Raw genomic sequence first — 19,537 nt, 5'->3', positions numbered from 1 at the left:
AATTTTATTTATTTATTTGACACAGAGAGAGAGAGAGCTTGCACAAGTAGGTGGAGTAGCAGGCAGAGGGAGAGAGAGAAACAGGTTCCCTGCTGAGTAAGGAGCCCAACACGAGGTTCCATCCCAAGACCCTGGGATCATGACCTGAGCCAAAGGCAGTTGCTTGACCAAATGAGCCAACCAGGTGCCCAAGATTCACTTTTTAAAATGGAAAATTATCGCAGTGAGTGGGTGGCTCAGTTGTTGATCATCTGCTTTCAGTTCAGGTCAGGATCCCAGGGTTCTGGGATTGAGCACCACATCAGGATCCTGCTCAGCAGGAAGCCTGCTTCTCCTTCTCCTGCTCCCCCAACTTGTGTTCCCTTTTTCACTACCTCTGGCTGTCAAATAAATAAAATCTTTTAAGAAATATATAAAATTAAAAACAAAAACCAAAATAAATGAAATAAAAAAATAGAAAACTATCTTTAGCATTACTTGTTTTATTTTTCTTTCTTTCTTTCTTTCTTTAAGTTTCATTTATTTATTTGAGAGAGTGAGTGCAGGAGGAGGGGCAGAGGAAGAGGGAGAGAATCCTTAAGCAGATTCCCCTCTGAGCACAGAGCTCAACACAGGGTTCTATCCTAGGACCCTGAGATCATAGTCTGAGCCAAAGCCAAGAGCCAAACGCCTAACAACTGAGCCACGCAGGTGCCCCAAATTGTTCTTATCTCTTCATGATTTGTAATCTACCTCTGTCATATATAGTGTTCAGAGACACATAGTTCCATATCTGAACTCTTCTGTGGCATTATTTGTCTTTATCACAGCAAAATTCCAGTGTCTCAATTACCATTGCTTTATGGAGTGTCTTAGCATGTACCACTGTATCGACTGCTTCTTTATTCTTCCTTACAATTGTCTTGTCTGTCATCGGGTTACTAGTTCATTTATATTTTCCTATCAGCTTCTCTAGGTCCAGCAAAAAAATTGAGAGTTTGATAAGAATTATAATGAATTTATCCCCTAGTTTGGGGAGAATCAATATTTTTGTAGTAATGAATCTTTCTTGTGAGTGTCTGTTAATATCATGTTTTATATCATTAACAAAGCTTATTTATTTATTATTAACAATTATTATTATTATTAACAAAGTTTAAAAAGTCTTTCTCTATAAAGGTCTTAGACATCTATTGTCAAATGTATTTCTATATACATCATATTATAAATGTTATCCATTAAAAATCATATTTTCTTACTCTTTTTTATCTAGTGAATAGTAATGTAATTAATGGCAGAATGATTTTGTAGTTAAGAAATATACTTAAAATCTTATCTACTCTATTAATGTGTTAGTATATTATTATTGTTCCTTCTCTCCAGTCCCTAAACTATGTTTCTTATTTTTGTCTTCCTGAATTGACTAAGGCTTCAAATGTAATGTTGAATGTGTTAGGAAGAGACATTGGTTCCCATTCTTTGTGTTTAAAGAATATACTTCCAAGATTTCAGCATTAAATGCTATGCTGTTCTTTATTAGCTTTGAGAAGTGTTCTACTATCTTCAGTTTGCTAAAAGTTTTTGTGATAAATACCATTGCTTTATGGAGTGTCTTAGCATGTACCACTGTATCGACTGCTTCTTTATTCTTCCTTACAATTGTAAGGCCTTTTTCACAACGTGTTTCTAATCATACATATTTCTCTCTTTTAAATTTTAAATAAGGAAAATCATATAGGTAGATTATCTAATAAGCCTATCCATCTTTGCATGCCTCAGATAAACCCTACTTAATCACAATTTAGTATATTGCTGGGTTTATTTTGCTAAAATTTGTACAATGCTTACCTTTGTTCCTACTGGCATTAACCCAATGAAGACTATACCAGATTTTCTTCCAAAAAAATGTAAAAAAGAAAAAAGAAAGAACAATTTTGGAACACACATTGTATAAAATTTTCAAGGTGCTTTACATGGCTTTCACTTAAATTTCAAAACAACTTTATAAGTTAGGTGGTCTTTCTGACTCATTTTTAGTTAAAGTTTAAGGAGGTAGAATCACTTTCTTAAGAATGAAAATTGATTGATGACAGAGGCATCCTTTGGAAAAACTCCATTATGTTATCTGTCAGAACTTTCTTTTGTTTTAGGCCTAGTGAAATGTTAGAACCCAAAAACCTTCATATGTGCTTAAACATTTTTTGATCCTTTCTCCTTTTTTTTTTTTTTTTTAGATTTTATTCATATATTTTAGAGAGAGACCAAAATCACTGTGGGGAGAGGCTAGACAACTGTGCCACCCAGGAGATCCTCCCTTCCATTTTCTGAACATTATGCCTCTAAAACTTTCCTATTTCCTTCATTTTACTTTGTAATACAACTAAATGTATACTTCTTATACATTTGATTTGACTGTAAGCTCCAGAAAGAAGGTCAATAACTGTCCCTTATCTGTTTTTTGAAACTGAGTGCCTTGCATATTGCTTTGTAAATATATAATGATTTCCAGACATATATTTTTGTAATGAATTGAATTATTCTTCCTTGAAGCCAGAGTTTATATTTTGGAGAAGCTGTTGATTTTTCCTGTGCTATATAAGAGAGAAAATTCCCTTGAGTAGTGAAGGAGAAAATTAGTTTAGAAGAGAAACAAAGTAATTAACATAGGATATAAAACAAGCAATAAAGACAGCCAAAATATAGCAAACATAATGAAATTAAAATTGCATTAAGGGAAATATCAAAGTCATAAGAATCAAAAATGGTAGACTAAAATTGTAATTTATTAAATTATATATAATCAACATTCTAAAAATAATATTTTACAACATAATTCTACAAGCTCTGTTGGGCAAACTTATCAGAAAGTGAGGTAATTCAAGATCCCAAGAAAATGGGATGGGAAGATCCAGCATTTTCTCAGCCCAGGGAAAAGACTATGAAAACCTTAGAGGAGAGAAAGGGAAAATGACATAGAAGCACCAGAATCTCTTTCACTTCAGCTGACTAGTTCCATTTTGTTATATAAAATCCATTTTTATTACTGTTTCTCTGCAAACAACTGCAACTTGGAGATCACAGTATAAGAAGTAAAGTAATATTCCCTATCTCCATTCTTACATTTTTAAAAAATTTTATCTTAATAAAACAAGTAATACTATGCAATTATAATTCAGATTGTATTTACTGTTGCTTTTTAGGAAGATAATCATCTATTCAGAGTTTACATTTGAGGTATAATTGGATCACAATGTCCACATGTCAGTCATTTTATTTTTATTTTTTTATTATTTTTTTATTTACTTATTTATTTTTTATTATTTATTTTTAAATGTATTCAAATAATGAATATCCCTTTTTAAAAATTTATTTATGAGAGAGACAGAGAACACAAGCAGCGGGGAGGGGCAGAGGAAGGGAGAGAAACAGGCTCCCCACTGAACAGGGAGCCCAATGTGGGGCTTGATCCCAGGACCCTGTGCTCATGACATGAAACCAAGGCAGTCACTTAACTGACTGAGCCACCAGGTGCCCCTCTCATTTACCTATTTTAAAGATACATTTTCATAATTAATTATTTAGTACTGTTTTATTTGTATAGTCATATTTCCCCTTGGAAGGAAAAATATATGCATAAACATGGATGCAGATATCAACATGAACACAGACCTCATGAGCCTATATTCTAAACATGGAGCAGAACTGGGTGAGGCATTTTTGAGAACAACAAAATACAAAACCATAGTATTAATTACAATTACAAAAGCATTTTGGTGAAAATAAAATTTGGCTGGAAATTTTAGAGAATCTTTCATAATCTGTATATTAAAAGATCTATCAAATTAAAAAAGCTAGAAGCTAGGTGGGACATCACTATGAGCAAAAATGTAACTTACAATGGTGGCTAAAATGAATATGCTATTGAATGGCAAAAATATATCCAAGATAGCTATTTGATAGAAGTGAAAAACTGAAAATATTGGCCAAGTGATAAGAGACTTTAAAAGTTGAGAAACTATTTTGACATCATTTCTGCTGGATTACCAATTCTTAGAATACAGCTCACCTCTAGCACCTGAAACTGCAACCTTATTTGGAAATAGTCTTTGCAAGTGTAATCAAATTAAGATGAGGTCACACTGGATTAGGGTAGGCTCTGTTCCAATAGCTGGTGATCTCATAACAGAAGGGTTATATGAACACAAAGGCACATAGACATAGGGAGAATGCCATGTGACACTGGAAGCAGAGACTGGAGCGAGGCAGCTATAAGGGAACACGAAGGTTTGCCCAAAACCACCAGAAGCAGGGAAAGAAGCAAGGAACAGATTCTCCTTATAGCCTCCAGAAGGAATCAACTCTGCAACTGCCTTGATTTAAGATTTCTAACCTCCATAACTGTGAGCGAACAAATTTCTGTTGTTACAAATCACCCAATTTATAATTTGTTATGGTAACTATAGGAAACTAATATCTCTATCTCACATGTTATATGGACATGAATTCCAAGTGGCTCAACTAGTGTCTTTTTTTTATTTTAAAATAAGAAGATTTTACTGGAAGTTGCAAAGAAATATACAGGGAAATCCTGCGCACCCTTTATCCAGGGTCTCCTTCTTTTAACATCTTGCTAAATTGAGGACAGCAATAAAACTAGGAAATTGATGTTGTCACAACCTATGGATCTTATTCAGATCTCATTAATTATACATGGGCTTGTGTGCATGTGTGCATGTGTGTGTGTATGTAATTTTTTCACACGTTTAGCTTCCTATAACCTTCTTATAGCCATCCCCACAATCAAGATACTCATCTGTATCATCACAGATTTCCTTCAAGCTACACATTTATAGCCACATCTGCCCTACCTCTTTCCCTAAATTTTGGTAACCACTAACCAGTTCTCTATTTCTATAATTATGTTATTTCATGAATATTATATAAATGGAATCATGCAATATGTATCCTTTTGATAGTGACTTTTTCACCCCACATAATTTTCTTGAGGTTCATTAAAGTTGTTGCATATGTCAGTAGTTTGTTTCTTTTTATTGTCAAATAGAATTCCATGGTGTAAATACACCAGAGCTGTTGAACCATTCACCCATTAAAGAACATGTGGAGAATTTCAAGTTTTAAACTATGAAAAATATGCCTACTATGAACATTTATGGCAAGTTTTTGAGTGAAAATACATTTTCATTTCTCTGGAATAAATGTGGAATTCCTGGGTAATATGTTTAGTCAATTTTTAGTTTTAAAAGGAACTGCTAAACTATTTTTCTGAGGATCTCGGTCACTCTAAAATTCTCAAATATGAGTGATCCAATTTTTCCACATTCTCACCAGCATTTAGTTTTATCGCTGTTTTTCATTTCATTCTGATTAGTATATAGTAATATATTATTGCGGCTTTAATTTGCATTTTCCTAATGATAATTAATTTGAATATCTTTTCATGTGCTAACTTACCATCTGTATATCTTCTTTGGTAAGATGACTATGCATATCCTTTGCCCATTTTCTGATTGTATTGTTGTTTTCAATGTTGATTTTTGAGAATTCTTTACATGATATAGACAAAGGTACGTATTACTATAAAATTAATAAACTTATTCTCCAACTCTGCAGTCTGACTTTTCATCCTCTTCGAGCATTTCACAGACCAAAAGTTTTTAAATTTAGTGAGGTGAATTATCAATTTTTTTCTTTTATGAATTATGTTTTCGGCATCATATCTAAAACTCTCTACTTTGGTTTAAGCTCTAAAGATATTTCTCTACATTTTTTTCTTAAAGTTTTATAGGTTTATATTTTACTTTAAGTCCATAATCTATTTTTAGTTAATTTTTATATAAGTGTGAATTTTACATTGAGATTCTTTTTTTTTTTTTTTTTTGGTCTGTAGATGTCCAGTTTCTCCAGCACCACTTTTTTTACAAGAAACACGTCCTTCATTTTATTGCTTTCTTCCTTTGTCAAAGGTTAAATAGGCATATTTGGATCTGTTTTTGAGTTTTCTATTTGATTCCATGATTTATATCTCTTTCCTTTTGGCAATACCACACAGTCTTGATTACTGTAGCATGAACTTGGTAGTCTCTTCAAATATTGTCTCTCATTTCTTTTATCACCATTTCATAGTTATTGTGTACAATCTCTGGTAGATGTTTTGTTAGATTTCTACACAATTATTTTATTTTCTCTGGAACAGTTGGGAATGATATTGCATTTTTTATTTCGTTTTCCCACTGTTTATTGTCAGTATATAGAAATGCAATTGACTTTCATGCATTGCTCTTGAATCCAATGACTCAGTTTTAGGAGTTTTGTTTTTGTTTTTTCTTTTCTATAGATTCCTTGGGATTTTCTACATACACAATCTTGTTATCTGCAAACAGTTTTATTCTTCTTTTTTCCTTCTTTGTCAATCTTTTTCCTTGTATTTCTTTTTTTTTTTTTTAATTGCAGTGGCTAGAAATTCTGGAATTATGTGAATAAGAGTCCTAAAATCAGACATCCTTGCCCTGTTCCTGATTTCAGAGACAAATCATTCAGTCTTTCATCATTAAGCATAAAGTTAGCTGTGGATACTTTTTATGATAGTAAGGAGGTCCTCTCTTCTAAGTGCACTAAGAGTTTTTAAATCATGAATGATAATTGAGTTTTGTTAAATGCTTTTCCTTTGTCAATTGATACCATGCCTTTTTCTTTTTAGTCTGTCTGTATGGTGTATTACATTGACTGATTTTCAAATACTGAGTCACCCTTTCATACCTAAAATAAGTGTCACTTGTCATGGTGTATTTTTATATTCAAAAAATTTTATTTACATAAATATATTTAAAAGTTATTAAAAGTTAAAAGTTTTAGAAATTAATACTTATAGTAATATATAAAAGTTATATTTGAGTTGACAAAATTTTGTTGAGAATTTTGCATCTATATTCATGAATGGTATTGGAACCAAATCACCCCCATATTGAAAGGCAACAAGATGACTCTGAACTTTCTAGTGAGCTTCACTAAGATGGTGGGGGGAGAGATAGTTTCCATTATTTAGATTGTTGAAATGAAAGAGGAAAAGATCACTAGGGAAAAAATAAGAAACCAATGAAAGTAATATTGGATAATGTCTAATTTTTATCTTGAGGAGAAAAAAGGGGAATTTTATTTTTAATAATATTGTAAATTACTTTAGTCTCTTGGAATTCTGAAATTTTGAGTCATTGTTTCAAATATCTTAATTAATTTAAGACATGGAAAAAAGAAATTAGTATCATTTAATATTTAACCCCACCCCCCAAAAAAACCTCCACCCAAATTAGCTCAATTTTCAAAAAGTTTATTAGGTATCCTTTCAAATTTCTTTAGACCTCTATATAGTGATTAGGTATTACTCAGATTATATTTAAGGAACTACGGAATATTTTCCCACAATACTCCTTTTTATTAACAGTAAAGCAATAATTAAGCTGTCAAAAATAAAAATTTCTGTTATAATTACAATTTTCAGTTTAGCTCGTTAAGCTGTTTCTAGGAAAAATATCTTAAAAACACCTCCAATGAATATAAAAACAAATGATTCCATAATTTAGAAGTTAAACTACAATCTGAAACATACATTTCAAAAAGAAATATAGCAATAGAGTAGTCAGATTCAAATAACTTTTTTTCAGAAGTCATTAAAATTAATTATCACAGCTTAACACTTGAATTGTACTTACCTGAACTATTATTTTAATGAAAAATTGGAAAAAAAAGATAATTACAAAAAATAACTTACTCTTGTCTATTTTTACTTCTCATGCCAAGTAGTAAATCTGATCTTTAATTATATATGCTAACAATATTTTCACAAAATCTAATGCTGATATGTAAACATGAGTTAGACAATATTTGTAAAACTTTATATGTTAATTTATAATTTTCTGCTCTACAAATGTTTGCATAAATAATAGATTGGGGTGTTGCTGTTTCCATGATCTTTGTTTAATTAGAAACACTCTTGGCAATTTAACATAATTGGAGGGAAAAAAATGACAGATAATTTCTTCTTTGTATTAAATGTAATTATTTGAGCTGTCTGGAAAGTAAATTTTCAAAAATTTTACTTATGCCAGTGTAGATTTTCTGTGAGAAACTACTGTGTTTAACTTTGTTATAAAATATTCGTAATTCATTTTAATAGTTCCAGGAAAAGAAGACTAATGGTACAGCTGAAGGGAGGTGTTAACAACACACAGACATTCCCCTCTCTGCAGATCTTTCTTTTTCACACACACACACACACACACACACAAAATTCTCTTTCTTCTAGACATTTACAGAAGAGAAATAAGTACAGAGATTGCCAATTTAGAACATTCATTATGAAACTATAAAGAAAACAGGGGTAAAATATGGTCCTGAACTTTAGGATTAATTAAGTTCTTTCTTCCAAACCCATTTCTACATACCCACACACATCCATTAAGGAAGGTACACAGGTACAGACAATCCATTAAGAGAATGGAAATAAGGCCTTCCACCCTAACACAAAATATTCCTTAGAATGTAAATACATTCTCAGGATACAAATAGAGTAGTTAATGTGAATATACCCATCTCATATTAAAGTCCTCTTTATTATAACACTATAACACCTAACACTAGAGAAAGAGCTATTGGTGTAAGAAAGTGCTTTTGAAAAAAATAAAAAAATTTAAAAACCACCATTGACACAAAAATGTCCACAGCAGGAAGAAAATTTTATAAAAGGGCAAGAAGTTCACTGAGCACTAAGTACCCAAAAAATGAAATTTAAAAAAAGTCACACAAAGGCAAATTAATTTAGAATGTTACACATTAAAGACGAAAAGAATGTTTAAACTCTTTGAGACAGAAAACAATAAAATAACAGATAAATGGATGCCCCCTACCCCAAGAAATAAGCATCAAAATAACCTCATACTGGGGTGCCTGGGTGGCTCAGTGGATTAAGCCTCTGCCTTCGGCTCAGGTCATGATCTCAAGGTCCTGGGATCGAGCCCCACATCAGGCTCTCTGCTCAGCAGTGAGCCTGCTTCCCCCTATCTCTGCCTGCCTCTCTGTCTACTTGTGATCTCTCTCTCTCTTTCAAATAAATAAATAAAATCTTAAAAAAAAATACTTTTCACCAATGAGTGGGGATGTTAAGAAGCATTGGGGCAAGGTCTTAAAGCGGGAAGAGGAAATAGAATAAAATCTGGATTTTTTAAAAGAATTTATTTATTTATTGATTTACTTGAGAGAGAGAGAGTGATAAACAGCATGAGAATTAAGAGGGTCAGGAGGAGAAGCAGGCTCCCCACTGAGCCAGAAGCCCAATGCAGGACTTGATCCCAGGCCTCTGGGATCATGACATGAGCTGAAGGCAGTCAATTTGCCTACCGAACCACCTAAGCCCTCCTAAAGTCTAGATTTCTATATCATATGAAATTACTAAACTGTTTTCATTAAGCAAAAATCACTGAATATTTCCTTGGAATATTTCCAATGGAATATTCCATGGAATATTTCCATGGAAATGTCTTCTCAAGGAAATTACCTACATATTGACTTCAGAAAATGAGAATAAAAACCAGAAACTGTAAATGTATTTTCTTTCTTTCTTTCTTTCTTTCTTTTTTTCTTTTTAAAGATTTTATTTACTTATTTGAAAGGGAGAGAATGAGAAAGAGAAATCACAAGAGGCCAGAGGGTCAGAGGGAGAAGCAGACTCTCTGCTGAGCAGGGAGCCCACCAACACAGGATTCAATCCTTGGATTCCAAGATCATGACCTGAACCAAAGGCAATCACTTAACCAACTGAGCCACCCAGGTTCTCTATAGCACTTTTTGATGGTCTTAATTCTCAGCTTCCCTTCAGCAGTTTTGTTCTCCAGCAGCCGCAGTATGGAACTATGGCAGTGGCCACTAACTTAAAAAAAAAAAAAAAGTACTGTGGGGACAAGTTGAAATTCTGTCTATTAAAACTAAATGGCAGGGGCACCTGGGTGGCTCAGTGGATTAAAGCCTCTGCCTTCGGCTCAGGTCATGATCCCGGGGTCCCAGGATCGAGCCCTATGTCGGGCTCTCTGCTCTGCAGGGAGCCTACTTCCTCTTCTCTCTCTCTCGGCCTGCCTCTCTGCCTACTTGTGATTTCTGTCTGTCAAATAAATAAATAAAATCTTAAAAAAAAAAAAAAAAAAAAAACTAAATGGCAGGGGCATCTGGGTGGCTCAGTTGGTTAAGCGACTGTCTTTGGCTCAGGTCATGATCCCAGTCCTGTGATGGAGTCCCACATCAGGCTCCCAGCTCTCAGGGAAGTCTGCTTCTCCTTCTGACTTCTTCCCTCTCATGCTCTCTCTCACACTCTCTCTCTCAAATAAATAAATAAAACCTTAAAAAAAATAACAGCTATATGGTAAATTGACTTCTAAGAAATTATTCTCTTATCATCCAAAATATATTAGAAAATATAATTTTTTCAATAAGCAAAACCAAATTCAATTTAAAAAATTTGGTTGTTGATTATAATGTTACAAAATATAGTCATTGCCTAAAAAGATGTGACCATAACATCAGCATGATTTTAAGAGTTAGAAGAATGTAAAAATTAAAAATACATTTGCTGTTGACACTAGGGTTATGCAGTCTGGAATCGCAGTGCTACTATAACATTAAAAAACCTGGAGAGAAAAAAATCCAGGGTCTGAATTAAACAACATTACACAATCATTTTAATAAACCAAAATTCATCAATTTTAACTTTATCTATCAAGCTACAGAGAAAACACAAAACATTTAATTATGTTTGACACAATAGAATATACGTATTATCATCTTTAAAGTGCAGGTCAAAGTGAAGAATCATAGAGATAATAACATGGTCATCTCACAAAAGGGAAAGTCAAAAGATAATGTTTATGTTGGTTAAACAAATTAGAAATTTCAGTAGTTAAAAGCGATTAACAAGGATAATCAGCGGAAAATGTTTGAAGTGTTAAAATTACCAAGAATTAGAAGAAGGAAAGGAGTGAGAAAGTTGGAAGTGGAGAAATAAATTAATAGCCAATATATCACAGCCCAAGAACAGTAAAATAATCTTCATTTGATGAATTTAAAAAAAAAAACAGCATAAGCATATATGTTAGATACGTAAAGGCAGTCACCAGAACAGGTCTAAACAGATATAATTAAAGCCTAAGTTATTATAGTTGGCCATGCAGAAGGTTAGGGCAATAAATTGATGAGTTTTTTACCTCTATCAACAGAATTTTTATGTAAAAAAAGAAAAACTATGTGGATCACTTTGATATATTTTTTAGAAGTTAAGAATGATTTTAAATTTTAATGGCACTTTATTGTAAGGTGACTTTTGGTAAAAATTTTGTTGAACTAACAGTTCTAATAATTTCAAAATGGATAAATTTCATCCTTTATATTGCTTTCAAGAAAAGAGAATTATTGAGATTTTGAGAAAATACTTTTGTTAATGTTTTAATATTTCAGATACTACTATATTAAAATATAATTTATCTTTTTTAAGAATTTCATTTTTTTAAAGATTTTATTTATTTATTTATTTATCAGAGAGAGAGAGAGAGAGAGAGAGCACAAGCAGGCAGAGTGGCAGAGGAGGCAGAGAGAGAAGCAGGCTCCCCACTGAGCAAGTAGTCAGCTATGGGAGTTGATCCCAGGACCCTGGAATCATGACCTGAGCCAAAGGCAACCACTTAATGGACAGAGCTACCCAAGCATCCTATATTTTGTCATTTTATGGAATTAAAAAATATATAACTATATAATAATTCTACCTACAAATATTCTTCCTGGGTTCTTCCCCTTAACTTTTCTTTCTTCAATTCTGTAAGCTTAATAGTTATGAGTTAAGGTTTTGAATCTTAAAAACTTAGAAAATAGTAAAACCATTAATAATGGGAGTTAGCAGTATTAATTGAGTATGATGAATCAGACACTATGCTAACTGCTTTGTATGCATCATCTCATTTATTAATCAGAGTAGCTTTCTCACTTAGGAATTCTTATGACCTCTGTTTTAAATACAAGGAAGTAGAGGTTGAAGAGGTTAAGTAGAGGTTCAAGATTTATTTTTCACTTAGTTAATAAATCTTTATTATATAGGAAATATTCTAGAATGTTTGGTACATACCAATGGGGGGAAAACAACACACAAACCTTTACCATCCTGGGACTTACATTCTATTGTGTGAATATAGTAATTTAAAATAAGTGAAATAAATAAACTACTTAGTTTTTATAAGATGATAAATACTATGAAAAAAATATATGTCATAAAGCTGTTTGGTAGGGCAATCGCAATTTTAAATATGGTGGTCACGATAGGTCTCATTGAGATTTCATTTAAGCAACTCTCAAAGGATGTGAAGAAGATAGCTAAGTGGGTATCTGTGTTAAGGTCACTGAAGACAGAGGGAGTAACCACAGAAAAAGCTTTAAGACAAGAAAACTATAAAGAACAATGTAGGGCTCCACTGCTCATTACAAAGATTTTGACTTTTACTAAAAGTGTAACAGGAAATATGAGGAACAAACAGTGACTTTACCTGAGTGTATGAGCTCACTCAACAAGGAAGCCATAGTGTTAGTGTTAGTAAGAGCTCATTCACCTCAATCTCTGGAGAAAGGAATGTGGGTAGAGGGGAGAGGGAATAACATATTAAAATTATTAAGACATGATGATATGGTATGTGAGGAACAGGGTTTCTGTACAAGAAAAATCAGAAGACCAAGATGGAACAGATATTGAACACTTGATGCCAAAGATTTATAAGTGTGTTTTGTAGGCTTCTGGGCACCAGACACAGGTTTTTATCAAGGTTCATCAATTCAGGTGTCCCTTTTAAACTTCTTCTTCCCATTAAAATTAGCAACTTTTGATTCTATTCTATCATTGAACTTGGCCCTTAAACTAAGGATTAAGTGTTTTTCAGGAAGATCCTTTAGATGGTTCCATGAAAGATACACTAAACAATTAATATTTTTTAAAAAAATGGAAGAAAAACTGTCACATAAGAGTTATGGTGCCACTGGAGCCATCCACAGCTGCTAAAGAGTAGCACAGAAAGCTCCAGGAGTACCTAGCAGCCAAGGGAAAACTGAAATGCCACAACACCAAGCCTATTAAAAAGCTAAGAGTAATTGTTTGAATATTCTACTTTCTAAATCTATTATTATACTCAAAAAGGATGTTACAAATCATGCTGCTTTGCCTATCAAAGATGTAAGACCCATTGGCATTAAATTCCAGCCCAGACCTGCCAATATCACAGGATCCAGAAGCCAAAGTTGGAGCCACCCGAACTTCTAGGCCAAAGGCTGACTTCAGGATGTACGTCTTCTAACTTAAACTGTAAGCCTTCCAGCAATAGTCAAGAACAGCATGAAGCTGGTTCATTCATTACTGGAGAACTGTTTAGAAAAGCTATGGCGTCACCAAATATACAAGAATTGAAAACTTCAAGACAACAAGTAGCAGATCAAGGAAATGTTAAATGTGCTGACCCTGTGGATAATAACCTTGCTGAAATGAATCCTTAGATAGCTTTCTAAAAGAGATAAACACGAAGAAACTTGCCCCAAACTTTCTCAGACTCTGAAAGGAATACAAATTCCTGAATTATGGATAATAGGTAAACCAAAGACTAACTCCTATAATCAAACAGAGCAATTTGGCTCCTAAACAAGCCTTGGGCAAAAGTTCAGGGAATAGTGCTGTTCTGAAAGAAGTAATAGATAATTTGTTAAACAAACACAAATTAAGATACCATCAGTAAAGTCACAGCAACTCTCAAGAGGACCAAATCTTGTAAGACCAGGAGAAAAACTCCCAAATTTCCCTCATTACATTCAGACCCTTAGTAGGACTCAAACATCAAAGAAACAAGTAGTCAAGGACATAAAGGATATAAAGGTCAATAAGGATAAATAAAAAAGACAAAATGAAATTAAGGTACAGTCACACACTGTTACTGAACAAAGAAGTAAGGCAAACCAAATCTTGGACATGCCCCAGTGTGCTTCAGGGAGGCTATAGTAACAGACATCCAAACATTAAGCAAGACCAGAAATCCACTAAAACTCTTTTAGATCTCAGACATCACATGTACTGCAAAATATCAAAAACCTTAAGCCAAAATCCTAATTTGACAGTTGGCAATTTTAATTCAGTCATTCCAAACACCCCTAACATAACAGAAAACAGCACTAATGGGAATAAATGCACCAACAGCTATCATCGCAAAGCACAGAATTTGGACTCCAAATTGAAAAAAATATTCTTCCCTGGAACCAGTTTCTCAATAAGACAGCTCCCAAAACTCAATATGGTGACCAACCTGTAAATGCAAGAAGAGTCCCAAATGGGACCCAAACTAATCCAAATATCAAGAAGGTGAAAGCAGAGGATTGAGGGGAAAAAAACTAGAAGAATGGCAGAAATCTAAGGCAAAAAATCTAAAAACAGTCTTCTATGGAACTTAAAAAGACAAATAATAGAGGGAATTAAAATTTCATTCTGGAAGAGTATGGAAAAAGATGAAGAAAAGAAAGTACAACTTGAACTGTACTATAAAATTAATAACACTCTAACAATGTCTGCAGATCATTGAAGGGGGTGTACTTTCTAATTAAATATTTACCATATTGTCTGGTGTTCCTGAGGCTGAAAAAATCTGCTAAATTCTGAATCTGCAAAGCAAAGTTGTTGGCAAGTAAAGGCACTTTTGATGTTATTGGGCTGTAAGAAGATGCTGTTAGAAATGGGGCAACACTGATACAAGTCAGAAGAAGTTGTTAATATTTGCCAGACCCAAACAGAATCACAGAGGGAGTGACCTATGCCTTTGTAGTTGCCAAAATGCATATAACATCCATAGAAGAGCATGACAGTAAGAAGGAATTTGAAATGTCTTGTCTTTAAAAGAAGGAGAACGGGTTACAGCAACACCCCCCCCAAATAACCAAGGCAGAAGAGGATAATCATTCTCGTATCAAATTACGAATCACCCAATTCCTAGAATAAGTGGAATGCCAGAAGTGCAAGGCTTGAAGCTCATGACTCCTGTATGACATTCACAAGGACTGAGTGAGCTGTGCTCTGCTACCTGGAAACGCTGCAGGGACATGATCTAGTAGTGGCTTCCCTTAATGAGCTATTAGAAGTGGAAGAAGCAGAGAGTTTTATATTCCATAAAAATGAAGATTTGCCTATAACATTAGAGTTTAAAATTTTTGGCTTATAAATTCTTAATACCTTAAAAAGAAGAAGAAGAAGAAGAAGAAGAAGAAGAAGAAGGAGAAGGAGAAGGAGAAGGAGAAGGAGAAGGAGAAGGAGAAGGAGAAGAAGGAAGAAGAAGAAGAAGAAGAAGTTGTTTTTCAGAGCCTCTATAAAACAAGAAACACCCTGGAAAAACCCTGGTGACCTGGAAAAAACTATATAATGGACAGGCAGATTATGGGCTTCCAGGATTTAGTAATTCACTGGGTGTACTCTCAAATTTAATATCCTTACAGGACTGTATTTGGTTTATTTGTTTAGGACTATAGCTGGCCACACTGTTTTATAGCATACATAAATTCTAAACTATTGACTTTATTTAACTATTACTTTACCTCACAAGTATGGTAAACATTTTCACTTTATTGATCTACTTTACTCTCAGTATAGTTCTTTTTTGTAACAGAAGTTTAGTGCCAGAGCATGATGGACTTTCTATTCTGCACCTGCCTTAGCAGAGAGGGTGAGTCTTCCCAGCTGAGCTTAGAAGCTAGTCTTCCTGACTGGAAGCCACGTGATAGCCAGTATGGCCAAATCCACTCATTTTGCAGTTTATCCTAGCTATGTCTTTGTTTAGAGATTGCAAATGACTTTTATGTGTGGCTTGGACTTCTGTCCCTGTGTCCCTGTAGATGAGGGGCAATTCATGTCCTGCTTGTGCCAAGTCTCCTCTAATGAAACACAGTTCTGAATTGGGGTAGTCACCTAGCTTTCTATTCTTTTTTTTTTTTTTTAAAGATTTTATTTATTTATTTGACAGAGATCACAAGTAGGCAGAGAGGCAGGCAGAGAGAGAGTGAGAGAGGGAAGCAGGCTCCCTGCTGAGCAGAGAGCCCGATGTGGGACTCGATCCCAGGACCCTGAGATCATGACCTGAGCCGAAGGCAGTGGCTTCACCCACTGAGCCACCCAGGCACCCCTAGCTTTTTATTCTAAACCTAATTTTGCATTTGGTTTTTCGTTTGTTTGTTGGTTGGTTTGTTTTGTTTAGAAATGCTTCAAATAAAAACAAAAGGGAGCAGTGGAGAGGGGGAGGAAAAGGGACCTTGCTTCTTCACTTTTATTCTTTGGTTTGATATGAGACACCTGCCCTGAGAAGATGGTCCAAGCCCCAAAGACTACTAACAGGTTACCTTTCTTTCCTCCTGGGCAACTGCTCTTAGAAAGGTAAAATTAGAATCATTACATAAATATAATGTATACATAAATCTAGCCTACATGTTTTAAATTTTAAAATTTTAGCTTTCTTAAAATTTAAGTATTATCTAAAACAAAAAAAATCAAATTTTGTTCATTCCTTAAAAAAAAAGTAGCATGCACTTTTTTTTTTAATTTATTTTTTTTATTTTCAGCGTAACAGTATTCATTATTTTTGCAGCACACCCAGTGCTCCATGCAATCTGTGCTCTCTATAATACTGACCACCTGGTACACCGACCTTCCACCCCCCGCCTCTTCAAAACCCTCAGATTGTTTTTCAGAGTCCATTGTCTCGCATGCACTATTCTAGGGTTTTAAGCATAGTACTATGGTAGCCCAGAGCGGCAAGCCATTAGTACCTATGTTAGGGAATGAGTGACACATAAGATTTGTTCCTTCAATGACAAATACGAGTTGCTTGCTTACTGAAGAGGAAAATGTCCATACTACAGACAACATGAGGCTTAAAAACAAGAATGAGGTGTGAACTCTGATAAAACAAAAAAATACATATAGCAGAAAAACACACATATTAGTGGGTAATTCACTAAACTACAGAAATTTACCAAAAATGTTATGTGCATTTAAGTCATTACAGATATGGCTTCCATGAGTGAGCACATTTTCTAGTATTAATATAAACTTTTTTGATTCTTATTTGAAAAATTAGGATTTTGAATTTGGTAACCTTTAATGTGTCTTTCAGTTCCATGAGTCTATGAAATACCAAAAATACAAATGTATGCAGATCTTCCTTGACTCACATTAGAGCTGTATCCTAATAAGCCATAAACATAGTAAGAAAAATCATCCTAAGTGAAAAATGGATTTAATACACCTAACCTACTGAACATCATAACTGAACTAGTCTACCTTGTGCTCAGGACACTTAAATTCACCTACAGTTGGACAAAATAATCTAACACAAAGCTTATTTTATTCATTATGTTGACTATCTCATAGAATTCATTAAATACTTTTCTGAAAGTGAGAAACAGAATGGGTACAGGATGGTTGTAAGTGTTATTACACTGGCTGCTTACCTTTATGATCGTGTGGCTGGCTGGGGGATGTGGCTCATTGCCACTACCCAGTGTCATGAGAAAGTATCATGCTGGGGCACCTGGGTGGTTCAGTGGGTTAAAGCCTCTGCCTTCAGCTCAGGTCATGATCCCAGAGTCCTCGGATTGAGCCCCACATCGGGCTTTCTGCTCGGCAGGGAGCCTGCTTTCCTCTCTCTCTCTCTCTGCCTGTCTCTCTGCCTACTTGTGATCTCTGTCTGTCAAATAAATGAATAAAATCTTTGAAAAAAAAAAAAAAGAAAGTATCATAGCACATATCATCAGTCCACAAAAAAGATCAAAATTCAAAAATTTAAGTATAGTTTCTATTGAATGTGTATCATTTTTGTACCATTACAAAGTAAAAAAAAATTTAAGTTGAACCATCATCTTTTTATTTTGTGAACCTCCAAATCATTTTTACCATTTGCACTAGTTATTTTTCTAAAGCAGTCTGACTTGTAGCAGATGTAATTTTGTACTGTAAAGTCAACATAAAGGCTTTTCTACTTATTCAAATAATCAAATAAATATTACAAATGGTATATACTACATTTTCTTTTAAGTCTCCAAAATTATCAAACTCACATGACTTTTAAATTGCTCATTAAATAAACTATGTGTTTTGTGAGTCTCACACAAAATTATTTGTTCTCAGTATGACAACTTTCTTTCTATCACTAATACATGCATGAGCTAGTTTTCCCACAAATGAAGAGATATAAAAACTTGTTCAAATAAGATGTTACTCAGTAAGAGGTAATGTAAAATCTAAAAGTACTGTGTCTCTTTATTCCTCCACTCTTATGTATTTCTTTGACTGCAAAACATTAAATAGTGCTTCAGCAGGGGAGAATGAAATAAAATAGTGATTCTTTTACAATTAGGTGAAAACTAGTATAATAACCATATATGAGTAAGTCTTACACAATTCTTTAGCATATTTCTTTTCAAAGGACATTTTTAGTGCATGTCCCCATTTTGATTTAAGATTGAGTAATTATGTTAAATATATTTTTTCAGTATGTGCATCTTTCAATGACATTCACCAAAGTAAAATCTATCCCAGTAAGCTAGATAATAATATTAATTATCACAGTATACTTGGAAAATAATGCTTCTATTAATATGACTTTGCACATAACACTAATAATTTTTTACTTTTCTAAAGAAGAAATTATAGAATGTGGTATCTAATGAGGAAATAAACATGATTTCAATTCTGAATGATTTGAGAGATCTGAAAAACTAATGTCTTCTATAAGTGGAATTAAATACTGTATTTTCTTAATCTTTAATATAGTTTAAGTTAATGATTAATTTTCAAGCTACTAAAAATCCTTACTATAACCTCTGAGAATGTGATATTTATCAAATTATGATAAGCTCCCATTCTGAATGAGAAACTGTTAAATATTTCAGTCTTTATGTGAAGAGAAAAGTCAAGGGTAAGTTCTCTACCTGTGTCACCTGTTTTATTTACTGGTACATCCTTTCCCTTATTTAAGGCTAGCTCAGAAAAACAGTGTTTCTTTTTTCATAAACATAAGCCAAATATATTCAGTAAACATGTTATAATAATAAAAATGTAAAAAAGGAAAAAATTTAGGGTACGAAAAAATGATACATAAATTTTGGTTCTCTCCCACTGACAATAAAATACTAACTCTGTATCAGAATGTTTAAGAGATTACATTTTATACATACATATTTAAACACACTGAACTGAGTAAGTTTACCTGTTGAGCACTGAAAATATCTTCTTGGAACCTAATAGAGATGCGAGTGAATGAGAGAAAACTCCTGCCTTTGCAGAGCTCTTGTTCTAGTTGGAGAGACAAGCACTATAAAATAAACAAATAAGTTAACGTGTCACTTATTGGCAAATGCAAAGAAGAAAAAGAATAAAGTCTGAAGAACATTTTATAGGGTAAAACCTTATTAAAAATTGTAAGGCCCCAAAAGCATCCTTTTA

At 33.5% G+C, this 19,537-nt stretch overlaps 1 pseudogene; it reads left to right on the top strand.

Moving 5' to 3' along the window:
- Nucleotides 1–7,288: 7,288 nt before the first annotated feature.
- LOC122890251 lies at nt 7,289–15,266 on the top strand (annotated as a pseudogene).
- Nucleotides 15,267–19,537: the final 4,271 nt, after the last annotated feature.

Source organism: Neovison vison, chromosome 11, assembly GCF_020171115.1.
Source record: "Neovison vison isolate M4711 chromosome 11, ASM_NN_V1, whole genome shotgun sequence".
Classification (NCBI taxonomy): domain Eukaryota; kingdom Metazoa; phylum Chordata; class Mammalia; order Carnivora; family Mustelidae; genus Neogale; species Neogale vison.
Note: the sequence above shows the minus strand (reverse complement) of the source record. Positions and strands in the feature narration are given on the sequence as shown.